At 36.9% G+C, this 18749-nt stretch overlaps 1 pseudogene across 1 annotated transcript; it reads left to right on the forward strand.

Annotated features, from left to right (window-relative positions):
- The first annotated feature begins 3151 nt into the window (after window positions 1-3151).
- LOC143566029 (cullin-4-like) lies at window positions 3152-15584 on the forward strand (annotated as a pseudogene). Its single transcript, XR_013141171.1, has 17 exons — window positions 3152-3368; window positions 4209-4324; window positions 4415-4761; window positions 4843-5023; window positions 5564-5686; window positions 6245-6531; window positions 6618-6743; window positions 11804-11904; window positions 11978-12031; window positions 12134-12240; window positions 12308-12368; window positions 12455-12586; window positions 14698-14835; window positions 14914-14994; window positions 15082-15162; window positions 15242-15322; window positions 15411-15584. The product of XR_013141171.1 is annotated as a cullin-4-like (transcript).
- The last annotated feature ends 3165 nt before the right edge of the window (window positions 15585-18749 follow it).

The following is an 18749-nucleotide window of genomic DNA, read 5'->3' on the forward strand; positions in this document are numbered from 1 at the left end:
TTGGTTTCAAAAATGGTTTATTTTATATGGACCAACAGTTCAAATTCTTCCTGAACCATTTAAAGGATTATATCTAGAATGAGTTAAAGTATCTCTCAATCTTATAGAAGCAAAAAATAATAATTTGTGGTTTGAGGGAATAGCCTAAATGCACTTTTTCATAATTTTTTTTCATTCCATGGATCTGGAAATGGAAACCAACCACAGGGTATACCCTAAGGGACAATTTCCCATGTTTCAAAAGAACCTGTTATACAAAGTTTTGGACAAATATGATCCGGATAAATGTGACCACCAAACAAATTGATGGCCAAGACACGGTGAATACAATCACTTCAAGAATAGAATATAATATTATAAAACCCAACTAATAAAGAAGCAGCAGAAAGAGCTCACTAGTCCATTTGAACATATTTCGAAAAGTTAGGCAAACAAGAAGTTTCAGAGTCCAAGATTATTAAGTCTTATATGAAAGAAATGAAGAAATATATATATACATATATATATATGTAGGGTTTGGATCAAATACAAATGAAATTAGCGTGCTAAACGTGAAAATCAAGTAGAGTAATTATATATACAAGTAGAGTAATTATTATATAATTACTCTACTAGATTTTCACGTTTAGCACGTTAATTTCATTTGTACGTTAACTTCCCCTATATATATATATATATATATATATATATATATATATATATATATATTGCCAAGTCATACGCCACGTTTTCAAAACTAACGGAGTTAGTGTTAGGTTATTGATAATAAATTTGAAAGTTAGATTATGCGTTGGGACTAATATTTTAGATTATTAAAACATCAATTTGTAACAAACTATGGGGTGTTTGGGTGAACTTTTAAAATTTAGGGGGTGTTTGGGATTGCTTATTTTTACCAACTTATAACTTTTTAAAAAGTAATAAGGTGTTTGGAATTGCTTTTGATGTGAGAGGAAAAGTTTCATAAGTTACAATATTTTAACTTATTAACTTAATGAAAAGTTATAAGAAAAAGAAGGAAAATAAAGAATCCCACACACCCTTTATACTTGCTTGAAGAATATGAATATGAATACGAGAATGAGTCGACCCGATGACCCATAATTAAGACCCATACCCGGTTTCTTATTCCACCTTCTCTCTCGACCGTCTTCTTCCTCCTCATCCCGTCCACCTGCATCTTTGAACAACAAAATGACTAGTTATTAATTAATTCATTCATTTCAATAATAATAATAATATATGTCTCAACATATGGGAGAGCTTACCAAGAAGAACATGACAACACAAACTTTCAACGACAACAATCGAATAACTGCTACTGCCGACGGATTACACGAGAAGAGGTGAAGGATGCACTTAAGAGGATGGGAAGGTCTAAGGCGGTTGGCCCAGACAACATACCCATCGAGGTGTGGAAGTGTCTGGGGGAGGAAGGAGTCATGTGGTTAACTACTCTGTTCAATAGTATTCTCAAATCAGGTAAGATGCCAGACCAGTGGAGGAGCAGCGTTGTAGTTCCTATCTATAAGAACAAAGGAGACGCCCAATGTTGTGGTAACTACCGAGGAATCAAACTACTAAGTCATACTATGAAGCTATGGGAAAGAGTGATTGAGGTTAGACTTAGACGAGAAACTCAGGTTACGGTCAACCAATTTGGCTTCATGCCGGGGCGTTCCACCACAGAGGCAATACACCTTATAAGAAGATTAATGGAAAAGTATAGGGAGAAGAAGCATGATCTACATATGGTGTTTATTGACCTAGAAAAGGCCTACGACAGTGTGCCACGACAGGTGCTCTGGGAGTGCTTGGAGGGTAGAAGAGTGCCCAGGAAATACATAGAGATAATTATGGATATGTATACCAGGAGTGAAACAAGTGTCCGTGCGCCAGTGGGGGATACTGATTTCTTTCCTGTAGAGGTAGGTTTTCACCAGGGGTCAGCGTTGAGCCTGTTTCTTTTTGCAGTAGTCTTGGATGAGTTGTCAAAGTCGATTCAGGGGACTCTCCCGTGGTGCATGATGTTCGCAGACGATATTGTGTTACTTGCTAAGAAAAAACAAGATCTAAACATGAGGCTTGAGGAGTGGCGAACAACCTTAGAGACAAAAGGTTTAAAGATTAGCCGATCTAAGACGGAGTACCTCCACTGTGATTTTGGTGGGATAAACGACAATGAAGACGCACAGATCACAATTGAAGGGCAGGTGGTCCCGCAGGTAACGAAGTTCAAGTATTTAGGATTATTTGTACAGAGCGATGGGAAATTAGACAGTGATGTGACCCACCGAGTTCAGGTAGGATGGTGTAGATGGAAAGCAGCCACATGTATATTGTGCGACAAGAGTTTCCCGACTAAACTAAAGGGAAAATTCTGTAGGGTGGCAGTTAGACCTGCAATGCTATATGGAACAGATTGTTGGGCCATCAAGAAGGCACAAGTGCGGAAGATGGAGGTAGCAGAAATGAGAATGCTACGTTGGATGTGTGGGCACACAAGGCTAGACCGAATAAAAAACGGTGTGTTTCGCGAGAGATTAGGGGTGGCGAACATAGCAGACAAGATAAGAGAGTGGAGATTGAGATGGTTTGGACATGTAAAGAGAAGACAGACGACGAATCCTGTTAGATCCGTAGAAAACATTACTATAGAGGGGAGGAGGGGTAGAGGACGACCGAAATTGACTTGGGATGAGAGGATTAGGCATGATTTGATAGACCTAAACCTCTCCGAGGACATGGTTGAGGATAGGAATTCGTGGAGAAGTAGAATTAAAGTTAAGGATTTTTAGAGAGAATTGAATACCTTAGGGCTTAGACTTAACTTATTTAGGTAACATACCATAATGGTATTTCCCTTACATATATTATTATTATTATTATTATTAGCTTTTATATAGCTGTTAAACTGTGATCTTATTATTAATATTATTATAATTAGCAGTAGTTTTTATATAACTGTTAAACTTTGATTTCCTTTATTTTGCTTCATACACATGTACTTAGAGCCGAGGGTCTCTCTAGAAGCCACCTCTTAATTCTTTTGGATAGAGGTACGGTATGCCTACATCCCACCCTCCCATCCCACCCTCCCAGACCCTACTTATAGCTTTGCTGTCGGTGGGATTTTATTGATTGATAATATATGTCTCAACCCCACACCACCAACCGAAAACGTTCATCAACCTGCACATCTCCACCACCACCACCACCTCACATGAAGAAGCCGAAATCACTCGACAATAACAACGAATCCTCTACTGCTGCTGTTGGTGGTGGATTTACAGCCAATTTAGCTCGAAAGATAGCCACGCCGCCTCAGCCTCAACCTGCTAAGAAGCTCGTTATTAAGCTCCTTAAAGGTTCTTTTTTTTATATTGACGTATAAGTGTTTTCTAGCTCAGCTGCAGATTTAAGGTTTTCTATTTAATTGATTGATTATGTGGATTGAAGGTGAAATTCAGCACCTAATTAATTACACAGGTCCTCAACTTTGTAGGTATTAATTTAATTGGGGTTTGGATAAATTAACGTGCTAACTGTGAGAATCAACTAGTGTAATTACACTTGTATATATAATTCCACTACTTGATTCTCACAGTATTTCACTTGTACGTGAACTTTCCCCAATTTAATTGGTTAGAAGGTTTATGATATTACTGTTTGTTTTCTATATTACATTATTAGCTTTTACGATAACTTTGTAGGTAAAGCCCCCACTCTTTCCAGGGACGTGTGGCGTCCCGATCAGCAATGAGGCATTATAAAAAAAATTGGTGTAGTGGATTACTCAATTATTATAAATAATATAGATATATGATTGGTCGGAGGATTAAAAGGGGTGGCGCCTTCACCAAAACACCCAACACAAAAAAAACAAACAAAAAACCCTATAGAGCCCCAGGAAGGCGGTATTGTGGGCGCTATGACGCCCCCCCCCCCCCCCCCCCCCAAAATAAAAGGACCCACTATGTTTGGTCTTAATTGATCTAATTAGGATGTTCTAGACATCTAGTCTGTACATTTAGAATATGTTGTTTCTAAAACAACAGTGTTTAGTTTATATAATGTGAAACTAATTATGAATTTGCAATTAACTTAGAACAATGTTTATTTTAGGTTATGTGAAACTTAATTATAAATTTGTAATTAACTTTTTAGGCATGAACGTTTTTTTAATTTTTTTTCCTCTCTTTTTTTAGCTAAACCAACATTGCCATCAAACTTTGAGGAGACCACATGGGCGGTCTTGAAGTCAGCAATTAGTGCCATATTCTTGAAGCAGCCTGATCCTTGTGATTTAGAGAAGCTTTATCAAGTGAGTTATGCTTTAGCACTATGAATTAACTATTTAACATTCATTCATTGCTTATTGATTAATAAACTATTGAACTTTTTATTGTTATAGGCGGTCAATGATCTTTGCCTCCATAAGCTGGGCGGAAGTCTTTACAAACGGATCGAGAACGAGTGTGAGTCCCACGTATCTTCTGCTATACAATCATTAGTCGGTCAAAGTGAAGACATTGTGGTGTTTTTATCACTTGTGCATAAAACCTGGCAAGATTTTTGTGACCAAATGTTAATGATCCGTGGTATCGCTTTGTATCTGGACCGTACATATGTGAAACAAATTCCATCCGTACGGTCATTATGGGACATGGGCCTTCAACTCTTCTGGAAGCATTTGTCACAAGCTTCAGAAGTTGAACACAAAACCGTATTCGGCCTTCTGAAAATGATAGAGAGGGAGAGGTAAGCTACCATGTCTTTTAATGATCGTATGAATAATCTTGTATATTTGTGACTTATATGTATATATTTTACACTTGCCAGACTAGGTGAAGCGATTGATAGAACACTTCTTAACCATCTGTTGAAGATGTTTACTTCCTTAAGCATTTATTCTGAGATTTTTGAGAAACCGTTCCTTGAATGTACATCAGAATTCTATGCTGCTGAAGGAGCAAAGTACATGCAACAATCAGATGTTCCAGATTATTTGAAACATGTGGAGGTGTGTAACATTCTTCATATTTTTCTTCTAAAAGTATTATTCCATGTTGGGTTAATATCATAGAAAACCAACATAGTTTAGAATGCTTGTATTTGTGAAAAAATATTTTAAAAAACACAAAAAAGTCTCTCAACTCAATTTTGCTACATTAAAGTCGCTACACTTGTTAGAATGCTTGTATTTGTGAGAGAAATATTTTAAAAAATGTTCTATTACCTTTTTAATATTGGTCTAAACTTGGTAAGGTGACATTCAACTTTTTTGCAAAAAAAAGTTCTATAATCTTATTTCCAACGAATTTAAGGGGTAACTATTCATTTTTTAAAATATTTTCCACGAGTGCATGCACTATAAATAAGTATAGGGACTTTAATATTGCAAAATTGGGACTTCTTTGTGTTTTGTGACATGTGCACGACTTTTGAATGATAAAATTGAGGGACTATTTTGTGAAATGAGAAAGTATGTTTGTTTTTTTTATGGTATTAATGCTTCCATGTTATATGTTTCATTGGTATTTGATGGTGTTCTTGATTACAGGTAAGGTTGCATGAAGAAAATGACAGATGCCTACTATATCTTGATGCTGGTACAAGAAAACCGTTGGTTGCGACTGCTGAAAAACAACACCTTGAACTTCATATATCTGCAATACTTGATAAGGCATGAATCATCTTTTTCCTTCTAAAAATTTGAATGTCCTTTTAATCTTTGAGTAGGGGTGTAAATGAGCCAAGCTACTCGTGAGCCACTCAAATCGGCTCGCTAAAAGGTCGAATCAAGCTGAGCTTAATTGCTTAAATGAGCTTGCACCTGATCTCTAGCCTAAAAATAAGCTTATTTAATAAACAAGCCAGAGCCTGAGCCTGAGCTTCACCTACCGTGCTCGAGCAGCTCGCGAGTCTAAACGGAACTATTATTTATATAAATTTCATTTAATATTACATATATATAATTATTGTATCCAAGTTTAAAGTTATGATAAAAATTAACTATAACTAAATAATATATATTATCTTATATACAAAAATTATATATATATATATATATATTAAAGTTAATTATAAATGTATTAAATAATCTATTAATTAATAAATTATAAATGAGCTCGAGCACTCGTAAAAATGAGCTGAGCTGAGCTTGGCTTGGCTTTTTTACTGCTCTAATTCTTGTTATAATAAGTTTCAATCAACCCTCATACCTTTGTATAACTTGGTGTAGGGTTTCACAATGTTGATGGACGGTAACCGTACTGAAGATCTTAGAAGAATGTACACACTTTTCTCTAGAGTAAACGCTCTTGATTCGTTAAGACACTCCCTAAGTTTATACATCAGAAAAACAGGACAGAATATTGTAATCGATGAAGAAAAAGACAAAGATATGGTGTCATCTCTCTTAGAATTCAAAATGTCTCTTGATAAAATATGGGAAAATAGCTTCTCAAAGAATGATGTTTTTAGCATCACAATTAAAGAGGCATTTGAATATCTGTTAATCTCCGCCAGGTATAATTATTGTTAACAGTTTATGAAATGAAGTTGATAATTAGATTTGTTTTGGAAGTAACGGAACACTAATGTGTTATTTACAGAATCGCCCTGGTGAACTGATTGCGAAGTTTTTGGATGAGAAACTTCGTGCTGGAAATAAGGGTACATCTGAAGAAGAATTGGAGGGCACTCTTGACAAAGTTTTGGTTCTCTTTAGATTTATACAGGTACCTAAATAATGGTGGTAATTTAGTAAAATAAACTCTTGCATCATTGCATTATGTTAGCTTTTCCTTTATACCCATCAATAATTAGGGGTGTGCATCGGTTGGTTTTGGGCTAACATTGAACCAAAAACTAAAATTTTAGTTTTTAAGTTTTTTAAAAACCGTTCAGTTTTTTCAGTTTGGGTTTGGTTTCTTTTTACTATTTGGCCTTGAAATTTATTGGCCGAAACAAGACTGATAAAAAAATTCCGATTCATTGTCCTTGCGGAATTGGCCCGAAATTAGGAATTTGAGCCTAAAAGTTTGGGCCTAAATCTTTTTGTTGATAAACACTATTTGGGTAACACTATTTATTAAATTATTTGGGTAACACTATCTCTCAAAGGTAGTGGTATAGGCATGAGATTCACGAGATAGGTGAGAGTAGGCAACATAATCTTGAATCGGGTAACGGGTGCAATGTCGTGGTTCTTTGTGAAAGGCAATAGGTATATAGGGTAATAGGCATGTTCACGAGCCGAGCCGAGCCGACCCCGAGCCAAGGCAAGCTCAAGCTCGGCTCGATATTCAATCGAGTTGGCTCGGCTCGAGCTCGAGCTCTTAATCGAGCTAAAAATTTGAGCTCAAGCTCGGCTCGGTTTTAAATTGAGCCGGCTCGGCTCGACTCGATTTGGCTCGAGTTTACCTGTAATAATAAAAATTATATGCAACCATCAAGTTAAACTAAATAAATATGATGTTGAGATCAACACCAACCAAATAAAAACTAAATAAATACGTCTAATAACACCATCGAAAACAAAATATGTTCAACAAGTCTAAACCAAACCAAATACAAAATTAAGCAGAGAAGTATTATCTATGGCGGAGGTGAATATGAGCGGAGGTCGGCGGCGGAGGTGAATATGAGCGGCTAGGGTTAGGGTGGAAAATGGAGCATATACTGATTATTGAGTGTGTGAACTATGAAGTCTCATCTCTCAGTTACTCAGTATATGGAATTATGAATATAGACTATGGAATGAGAAAGGAAATTGAGCTGGATTAAAGGAAAGCCCATGTGTTAAAATAATTGGGCTCGATAATTATATGCGTGCATGTATATATAAGGGAGGGTTATCCTAAAAATAAGTAGTTTCCTAGGAAGACTAAGAATAAATCATAGCCAATGGATCATGTTAATGGTTGAAATTTGAAATCACCAATAACCGACATAATTTCCTACAATTACTCTTTAATCATTATAACCGACATAGTTTCTTAGAATTTTTCTTTCACCATCATTTGTAATGCCAAATGTCAAAATTTTGTTTGGTTCTTACCATTCTTAGGAAATTCCTTGTTTTTATTTGAACCCTTTTCTGTATATATATATATATATATATATATATATATATATATAATAAATTAAAATAAAATAGTTCGAGCCTATCGAGCGAGCTCGAGTCAAGCCGGGGCTAGCTCAGGCTCGGCTCGTTTAAAAATCGAGTCGAGCTAGGCTCGGCTATTTTACAATCGAGCCGATTTCAAGCGAGCTTTCTCCGAGCTTTTTTCGAGCGAGCTTCGAGCCGTGAGCTTTTTGAACACCCTATCGGAAAAGGGGTCACCAAGAGGATCATAAGGAAGATCGTGTGGCGTAGTAGGGTCCGAAGTGGGTGGGGAGGGGGTAGGTGATGGGGTGTTGGGCTCAGAAGAGGGGAGTGGAACTAAGGACATATCATGGTCTGGTTGGGAATCAGGAGGCTCCGATTGATTCTGGCGTCGACGACTATATGTGAAAAGTAAAAGGGGGGGGGGGGGTTTCTGTCGGTGGACTCGTGGAGGCATGATTAGAAGCAACGTGGACCGGGGGATCTGGTACACTAGGCATGGGAAAGTGGGGATAAGGGGAGATGTGGGTATATCAAGGTCCGGGAATGGGTCAGAAATAGGAGTGGAACACTCGAGAAAGTAAGGACATGACTCATGAAAGGCAACATCGGCACTAGTAAAGTATCGGTGAATGGATGGGCGATAGCACCGATACCCCTTTTGAACCCGTGAGTAACCAAGAAAGACACAATGAATAGTTCAGGGATCAAGAGTAATGGTTTTTGGACGATGATCATGAACATAGGCCACAACCAAAAACTTTAGGTGCGAGAGGAAATGGAGTGCCGTTGGGAAATAGTATAGAAAACGATGTTTTACCATGAAGGACGGGTGTGGGCATGCAGTTAATAAGATATTTTGGCAGTGAGAACGGCATCTCCCCATAAGCGATGAGGAACACAAGATTGGAACATGATTGTGCGAGCGGCGTCCAATAGGTGATGATTATTACGTTCGGACACCCATTTTGTTGGGATGTATACGCACACGAAGATTCATGTATAATGCCGTTGGTTTTTAAGTATGAAGAAAAGTCGGTGGAAAAGTATTCTTTGGCATTATCAGATCGTAAAGTTTTAATTGTGTTGTTAAACTGGTTTTGTACATAAGCATTAGATTTACGAAAGGTGGAAAACACCTCACTACGAGATTTCAACAAATAAACCCAAGTAGCACGAGAATAGTCATCAATAAAGGTAATAAAATATTCAAAACCCAACGTAGATTTGGTAGGGCAAGGACCCCATACATCAGAATGCAAAAGTTCAAAACAAAAACATTCTCGATTAGACACTCTAGGGGATAGGGGCGCCTGGTGTGTTTACCAAGTTGACACGACTCAATGAAAATTAAAAGACGAAAGTGGTAAATCTGGTCTTATTTGCCTCAGAACCGTTGTAAAGGGATGGCCTAACCGATAGTGGTCCTCCTTGACTCTTGAATCAAGCATTTGTTGTAGGACATGACGGGAAGATTAAGAAGTATAGGCCTCCTGATTCAAAACTTGTGCCAATCAGACGGCTCGTCCCTAGTTCCTGAAAGATACAGTGAGTAGGATAAAATTTAGCGAAACAATTGTTTTGTTTAGTAAGTTGGCATACTGAACAGGCTATCGGGAAATTTAGGAACAAACAAAATAGAAGAGAGGTTTAAGTTGGACGAATTGTTAATGGATCCCTCAGAAACGTACCTGAATCGGCCGCATTGGCACGTGGAGTAGGGGCAGGCGTCTGAGAGGCTAGAAGATGCTGGAGACGACAATAGTCCTCTTCACTAAATGTGTAGGCAGGAGTGGCGATCAGATCTGAATCGGCCGCATTGGCACGTGGAGTAGGGGCAGGCGTCTGAGAGGCTAGAAGATGTTGGAGACGACTACAGTCCTCTTCACTAAATGTGTAGGCAGGAGTGGCGATCGGATCTGAAGCCTCACCGGTGGTAGCCAAGCGAGCTTTGGGTCGAGTAGGTGGTTGGCTTCCAGGAGGACAGTTTGGCCTTACCCATTTTGTGTGACCCGGTTCCTTACAATAGTGACAAACAATACCACCACCCCGTCCAATACCCTTAATGTGGGTCATATGAGAGCCTCGACCAATACCTTTACTAGTAGATGTATACATGGTTGATGTATCAGTAGGAGTAGGAGTTAGAGTTGCATCAGGACCATACATCTCTCGTAAAAAATGATACGTCGATGTAACGGAGGATGTAGCGGTGGGGTTGCTTAACAATAAAGGTCGAGCGCTCGAATATTTAGGTGATAACCCGGCAATGAAGGTCATGACATCCATCTTGGTGTTTTGCTCCTCCTGTATCTTCAAATCAATAGTGGGTGGAAATATAGCGCGAAGCTCATCTTGGAATTTGGAAAACCGTGTAAAGTAATCGGTGAATGTAGAATCGCCTTGCTCAGCCCAGCCATAGGCTTGGACCGCAGAATATGCAGGAGAAAAGGACTCTTTAGCCGGAAAAGATGAAGAAAGGTGATCCCACATTTCCTTCACGGTGGAAAAGTTTTGAGCAATAGTAAGGATTTGTGGGTCCATGGCATTCCATAGAGCCATTTGGATTCCGTTATCATCAATATGCCATTCTCTGGAAATCGGATCAAGAGGTAGTTTAGTGAGATAGTCGTCTTTGTCCACACTTGTAAGACCTTTTTGGACAAAGAGACTCCACGAACCCCAATTTTTGGAGTCAAGCTTTACGGGAATGCGTAGGACAGAAAAATAGTTGATAATACCCGGGGCAATTTGATATTCAGGAGCCTTTATGTCTCCCATTGAATATGAAAGTTAGTGTACCGAACGAATACGAGCACACGAACTGAGATAGAAAACTAAAAGTCCCCGAATTGAAAAACTAACAACACAAAGAGGTGCGGAAGTGAAAAACAAGTGACCTGGAAAAAATCTGGTGACCCGGAAAACTGGTCACGCTCTCACGCGCGTGGGGAGCATTAGCAGAGCGTCGGCGGCGCGTGGGGTGGTGGTTCGGCAGCGGGTTTTCAGGTTAGGTAAAACGAGATCTTTTGGTTACAATGGTGGCAGCGGTGTGAGAAGGTGACGTCTCGAAAAAATATTTCGTGACAGAACAGAAGGTACAACGAGGCCGGAGCTCGTTTCAGATCTGGTAACGACTGGTCAGATTTGGGTTCGAATCAGGCGGCGGCTAGGGTTTGGATCGAGAGCCGTAGCTTTGATACCATGTAAAAGAGAAGGTGTTGGTAGTGAAAGAGATGTTTATTGAATGGGTAAATATTACAAAGGGGTGAACATCTATATATACAAGAGCTAAACCCTAATTGCAACCAATAAAAGGCCCATGGGCTTTAACCAACTACATGGGCTGTAACCCTAATATAATACAGCTAGCATTTACTAACAAGTGTTATTTTTCTTATTAACTTGAAGTAGGAGGTAATGGTGAAGATTACAAATTCACTTAAAAATAACCTAGTTTTATAATTGTTAAGTTTAAGTCAAACTGGAATGGATGGTCATTAAATAGTAACCCAAGATTTGGATATGTTTCATTTGCCTCACTCATAATGTTTATATAAAAATTACATAGGAATGAAAGAGAAGAACAATAAAACCAAGTGACTTCAGTGTGAAATTTGGTTATCATTCTGTATAGTTACCTATTTTATTTTCATGTTTTGCCTATTTATGTTTAATGTTGTGATGTAGGGTAAAGATGTGTTCGAGGCCTTCTATAAAAAGGATCTTGCAAAAAGGCTTCTTTTGGGAAAGAGTGCTTCTATTGATGCTGAAAATCAATGATCACCAAGGTCCAAAAACTTTTTTATTTGCCTGTTAAGCAACTTTATTTTCTGAATATTAACTAATTAGTCGTTGTTGTAGTTGAAAACCGAATGTGGTAGCCAGTTCACCAACAAGCTTGAAGGCATGTTTAAGGTATACGTGATGCTATTAATTCACATATCGGTTCATTTTGAGCATTTGGTTAATAATGCTAAAATTTGTTTTATTTTATTTTTTGGAATTTTGTAATTGTAGGACATCGGGTTATCAAAGGAGATAAATGAATCATTCAAACAGTCATCTCAAGCTAGGACAAAACTGCCCTCAGGAATTGAGCTGAGTGTTCATGTTTTAACAACCGGGTATGTTTTAGAGTAATTAAAAATCTGATTTTTGCTGCTAATTATATTAACATGGTAGTTGATCCAGTTACTGGCCTACATATCCACCAATGGATGTTCGTCTGCCACATGAACTGAATGTTTATCAGGTATGACATGAAGGAAATATGATTCTATTATATTTTTTTAACTGTTTCTGATTTTATAATAATTTGGATGCTGTACAATGGTGCAGGATATTTTTAAAGAGTTCTACTTGAGCAAATATAGTGGTAGGCGATTGATGTGGCAAAATTCCTTAGGTCACTGTGTCTTGAAAGCAGAATTTCCAAAGGGAAAAAAAGAATTAGCGGTTTCTTTATTTCAGGTTTGTCTCCATCTCTGATCTTGTATAGCTAGGCAGGTCATTGGGTCAGGCATGTTGAATAATGGGAACGAGCTGGGCCTGTGCTCGACTAGGCTCCTTTAGACCTTTACTTACAAGAGCTCGAGCTCGAGCTTGGCTCATGAATAGTTTTCACAAGCTTGAGCTTGAGCTTGGCTTGTTTCTTTAGTAATTAATGTATAAAATTAAATTATGTTTTGTATATATTTTAATTTTTTAGTTATTTTATACACAACTAATATATATTATTTAGTTACTTTTATCATAACCTTGTGTATAATAATAGTTATTATATGAAGCTCGGGCTCAAGCTGCTTGTTATTAGTCTCAGGCTCATTTAAGCTCGTCTTGATTTGAGCTTTTAGCGAGCCGATCTTGAGCAGCTCACGCATGGCTTGGCTTGTTTACAACTTAAAACATGATTTTGATACCGATTCCACGGCTTTACTCAAATGGCTCAAGAACAATTGGTCATAATCAAAATAACCCGAACCGAAATATTCGGTTGACAAGCTTCACGCTTACAATTAACTTTTATTAAACATAAACAACTAATTAAACAAGAAACCTAATAGCACTATTTATACTAAAACAATAAAAAGATAAACTTAGAATTTGAAATTTGAACAAATAGAAAAAGATAAATAAAATTTAGATTTTAAATAAGATGCTCCCGCATCATACTCCCGCTCTTGAAAAAAACTCGTCCTCGAGTTTTACCTTCAGACCAAAGCCACCTGGATCAAATGAAACATCTACGCGGTCCTTATTTATTATCATCACGACCGACCTAAATAACTTAACTTCACGGTTTTTCTCACCCGGTTCCAAACCCGTACCTCCTGGGTCAAATGAAGCATTGGACCATCTTCTGTTTACTTTCGACTTAACACCAATCGGCTTACTATTATTCCTATCCACCAGAAGTTGATCACCATCTTGTTTTCCCCTAAACCCAACACAAGTCACTTGTGAGAACTCATGCATGCCACGTTTATTTGAGCACTCAAGATCCATGCATGTACCAATATTAGGACCTACCATATTTGAAAAAGAATGGTTCTCCTTTTGATTTGGTTTATCCACAAATTGATCAACCACTTTACTATCATTATTTTGAAATTTAAAAACTAAAGGACATCCCAAAATTTGCGACTCCCCCGACCGAATTTCGGTGACCAACAAATCCACTTCGACCAACCCTTTCCCACCGGAAGCCAACGTGTTCCTACTGGAAACCACCGTAGTACTGTTTTCTTCCGAGGGAACTCTAACAAATTCTTCATTCCTTCTCTTCTCTCTATCATCTTCTTGATCGATAATGCCATTAATAGCTCGTTGCACCCACAAATACTCATCTCATCATGGTGCATCCCATCTTCATCAAACTTGGGTCCATCTTTCGATACACCCACTGGATAGGTTGGTTCATAGAACCTGTTTGGATGACGGCTAAACGGCTGCTGCTCTCCATCGTCACCTTCGTCCCCGACGACGGTGCTCGACTCGGTTTCCGCTTGGCATGTATCCTGTCACAACTCGAGGTGCCGGATCCTTCATCGGAGCCGTTTAATCTCTTGTTGCAACTCTAGATCTCGGACTCGTCGCTTGAGTCGTTTGATCTCGTACTCCCATGGGTAGGATAGACTCCATCGCTGCCTCGGGCGGCGAATCTGCGAGTAGGACGTCTATCTTCTCCACAAGCACGTGAACCACCAATGTTCTTGTCGATGCCTCTGTCGGCGACTCTTCGAACAAGGAAACACTCGCCTTCACGTAGAACCATTTGAACAACCAAAGCTCTGATACCAAATGATAACGATTCCACGGCTTTACTCAAATGGCTCAAGAACAATTCATCATAATCAAAATAACCCGAACTGAAATATTCGGTTGACAAGCTTCACGCTTACAATTAACTTTTATTAAACATAAACGACTAATTAAACAAGAAACCTAATAGCACTATTTATACTAAAACAATAAAAAGATAAACTTAGAATTTGAAATTTGAACAAATAGAAAAAGATAAATAAAATTTTGATTTTAAATAAGATGCTCCCGCATCAGATTTACTCAAGTTTTTATTTCAGACAGTTGTTTTGATGTTGTTCAACGATGCACAAACGCTTAGTTTTCAAGATATTAAAGATGCTACTAGCATTGAGGACAAGGAACTAAGGAGAACTCTGCAGTCACTTGCTTGTGGAAAAGTCCGCGTCCTTCAAAAGGTTTTTATAGTTTTTAATATTAATTTTAAATTAAAATCAGTTAAATTTAGTTTTGTTACAATTCTTCTGTTTACTCAGATACCGAAGCGTAGGGAAGTGGATGATAATGATTCATTCATGTTCAATGACGGGTTTACTGCTCCTCTTTATTGTGTAAAGGTGAGACGACCGAATAAGAAATTGTATAAACAATTGATTGATTTTTGTTTACGCAATTAAATTTGACATTATAAAATGTGTTTACAGGTTAATGCTATCCAGTTAAAGGAAACTGTTGAAGAAAATGCAAGCACTACCGAGAGAGTGTTCCAACATCGTCAATATCAGGTATATTTCTCTGTTAGAATACACACACATACGGTTTATGAGATCATAATGCATTACAAATTACTGGGATATATTGCAGGTTGATGCTGCTATTGTTCGGATAATGAAAACTAGGAAAATTCTGAGTCACACACTTCTGATAACCGAACTCTTCCAGCAGGTAATGATTTTCTAAAAGTTGAAATCATTTCTTTTCTACAGATCTGAGCCTAATGTAGGTTAAAAAATGTGTTATTTTTTTGGGACAGCTTAAGTTTCCTATAAAACCAGTTGACTTAAAGAAGAGGATTGAAAGCCTAATTGACAGGGAGTATTTGGAGAGAGATAGGAACAATCCTCAAATATACAATTACTTAGCTTGAAAATCAAGTTAATTTATGTAAAGTGATAGCTTTTGGTTTCATTGCCGAAAAGTTTTTGTTTTTATGTTCCAGTATCTTCAAGCACACTTTTAGTTAACCCGACCCGAGAAATGATCAGTTAAGTTAAACAAAAATCAGTTAGATCACCGTTGTAACTTGTAAGTGGTCGTACAACTTCTACATGATCACATACAACAATAGCTGCTCATAATGAGACTTTAACATGTCTTTATGGACCTAAACTTGACCACACAAGATATCCATCTTGCCAATTTAGCATTCTACTCGGTACACTAATTCACACAAGTTATTAAATTCATTCAAATCACATAAGATTTTACATATAATTTAGACTTATAATCATGTAATACTTAATTTTTGTTTGTAAAACCTTTGATTTATTGATTTCCCATTCTAGCTCATAGACTTCTTGAAATTAACATGCATTATGTCAAATATGTATTTTTTTAATGGATGAACACGCATTACAACATATTGTCTATCTTTGTATTTTCAAAATATGAACACATTGCAACATATGGACAATATAACTAATTATGACCTTTATGGCTTTACATGTTATTAAGATTCACTTCCTGTCACTTTTTAATACATATGATTGGTTTATCCCAAGTTTTGAGTCATTTGATACTAAAGTTGTAAACATTTACGTTTATTTGCTTCCAATTGTATACTAAACATGCTCAACATTGACCATTTAGCCAATAATATCATCAATTATCACCAATCAGGTTCTTTAGAACCATTTCGTGATTGAAACACCATACATATGAACTATTTGACATTTCCACTAGTATTTGATTAGGTAAACACGTGTAATTAAAAGTCCCAATGAGTTTGACCTTACACCAAGTTAGGTCAACTTCTCAAAATTCTGGTTACCATTACATGAGTTTGACCTTATCATCAACAATGATAATGAATGATTCCAAAAATATATATTCGTCTAAAGAGATGTTCACCAAATCACGCCAAGATTTTTCCATTACTACCTAACTAGGAAATTTCCTAAATACATCAATTTAATATATTTAAAATAAGGAAAATTGGATTTCAATAATCCCAACTTAATGCAGTTGGCTGATAATAATCCCAACTTTGAAAGTAGCTGTCACTGGTCCCAACTTTCACACTATTTATTTTCATTGGACCTCCGTTAAAAAAAACTTAACGACGTTATGTTTTTTTCCAAATTTCAAACTGATATTTTTAGGGCTTTTGATCGGAATGAGAATACGAGTCGATTGATGTAAAACTTACTTCCAAACGGTGGTCCAAACGACTAAAGGATGCTTCAATTTCGGTGTTTAAACATTTAATTAACAAAAATCAAGTTGTTTGAAGCGTCGTTTCGAGTTAAGTTTTACATCAATCGACTCGTATTTTCATTCCGATCAAAAGCCCTAAAATATCAGTTTGAAATTTGGAAAAAAAACATAACGTCGTTAAGTTTTTTTTAACGGAGGTCCAATGAAAATAAATAGTGTGAAAGTTGAGATCAGTGACAGCTACTTTCAAAGTTGGGATTATTATCAGCCAACTGCATTAAATTGGGATTATTAAAATCCAATTTTCCTTAAAATATAAACAAATATGGCGGAAAAAAAACACGCGCGTTGCAGTTGCCAACTGATATGAATTTGTTGATTTTGGATTCGAGGGACGGAAAAAAGTCATAAAAAAACTTGCGCGCCGCGTTTGCGAACTAACGTGAATTCGGTTAGAATCTACGTTGTCGGCACTAAATTGTACACAAAAAACCATATGTTGTGGTAGCGAATTGATACGAGTTCAGTTGGTAGCAGGTTACGACACCGAAATTAAAGCAATAAGTTAATTCGTTCACATTTTAAATACAATAAATTAACGTATTTACATAAAAAAAACCGTGGCGAAAACCACAAATATACGCGTTGTGGCCACGGCCTGACGCGAATTCGTCCGGAATCGACGGACAAAAAAAACTCGCGGAGGAAAATAGGTTGCGACCAGGAGCTGACGCGAATTTTGTCACACCCCGACCAAAGGCGGCGGAACATGCCGGGGTGCAACGTGATTAGACAAATACACAAGACATTATTTAAAGTGACAATATTTAATCAACTCATTTATTTCACACAAACAAATTGAATACAAGTAACAATTATATTATTCGTTTTACTAATATCCTAAAGGTCTTGGTAACGTTCTCATCAAGTTCTCGAGTCAACAAAAGTCAAACCTGTAACATTTCATAAAATAAAGTTGTCAACACAAAGGTTGGTGAGCAATTCATAAGTTTGAGCATATAAGTATATAGTAATAAAGAGCCATAAAACTTGTATACAAAACAATAAATAAAAGCTATAAATTTGGATAAAATAGTTATCGCTAACAAGTTAGCGACACCCAACTATAAGGGGTTGCCAAATAGTTTAGGATTTTATAGACAGTTGCTAAACACATTAGCACCACCTAGCTACAAGGGGTTTCCAAGTAGTCTAGGATTTAATAGTTATCGTTAATTGCATTACGTTAACGACACCTTGCTAAGAGGGGTTGCCAAATGGTCTAGGATTTATAGTTCCACCATCCAAAAGCGATAAACACAAAGGCAAATAAGCATGTAAGCATAGAACACCAAATCCAGCAATTATTTAGGTAAAGTATACAATCACGTTTGTGGGTTTAAGATTCAAGTAAATAAAGCATTTAGTTTGATAGGTATGAAATGTCACCCCAAAACGAAAGATGGAAAAAGGGGTATGAAAGTACTCACCTCGACTGATGAACTGAAAAATAAATAGATAAATAAATGAAGCTCGAACGGTAAACGAAATATCCGACTTGAAACGATAAACACCTTAGCTAAAATAAATAACGTAATATATATTAATGAACTTGAAACCATAATGAAATTATATTGGAAACATTGGACGAGAAGGTTCGGTTGTAAATCGGATTATCGGTTAATTTGTTAATGGTTAGGGACTCGTACTTAAATGACAATTAAAATAAAATAATATTATTTTATTGAGCTTTTAAATAATTAACCAATATTAAATATAAGCAAGACGGGTTTAGAAGGGTTTGATTTTTATAAAAAGAAAGAATTGATAATAAAGTTTATAATAATATTATTAATGATAATAATAATTCTAAAAAGATATGATATATATATATATATATATGTATAAGATAAAGATGTTAATAAAAATAATTATT

This window comes from Bidens hawaiensis, unplaced genomic scaffold (genome assembly GCF_021521415.1).
Source record: "Bidens hawaiensis isolate Kalapana, Puna unplaced genomic scaffold, B.hawaiensis_p1.1 tig00022676_1, whole genome shotgun sequence".
NCBI lineage: Eukaryota > Viridiplantae > Streptophyta > Magnoliopsida > Asterales > Asteraceae > Bidens > Bidens hawaiensis.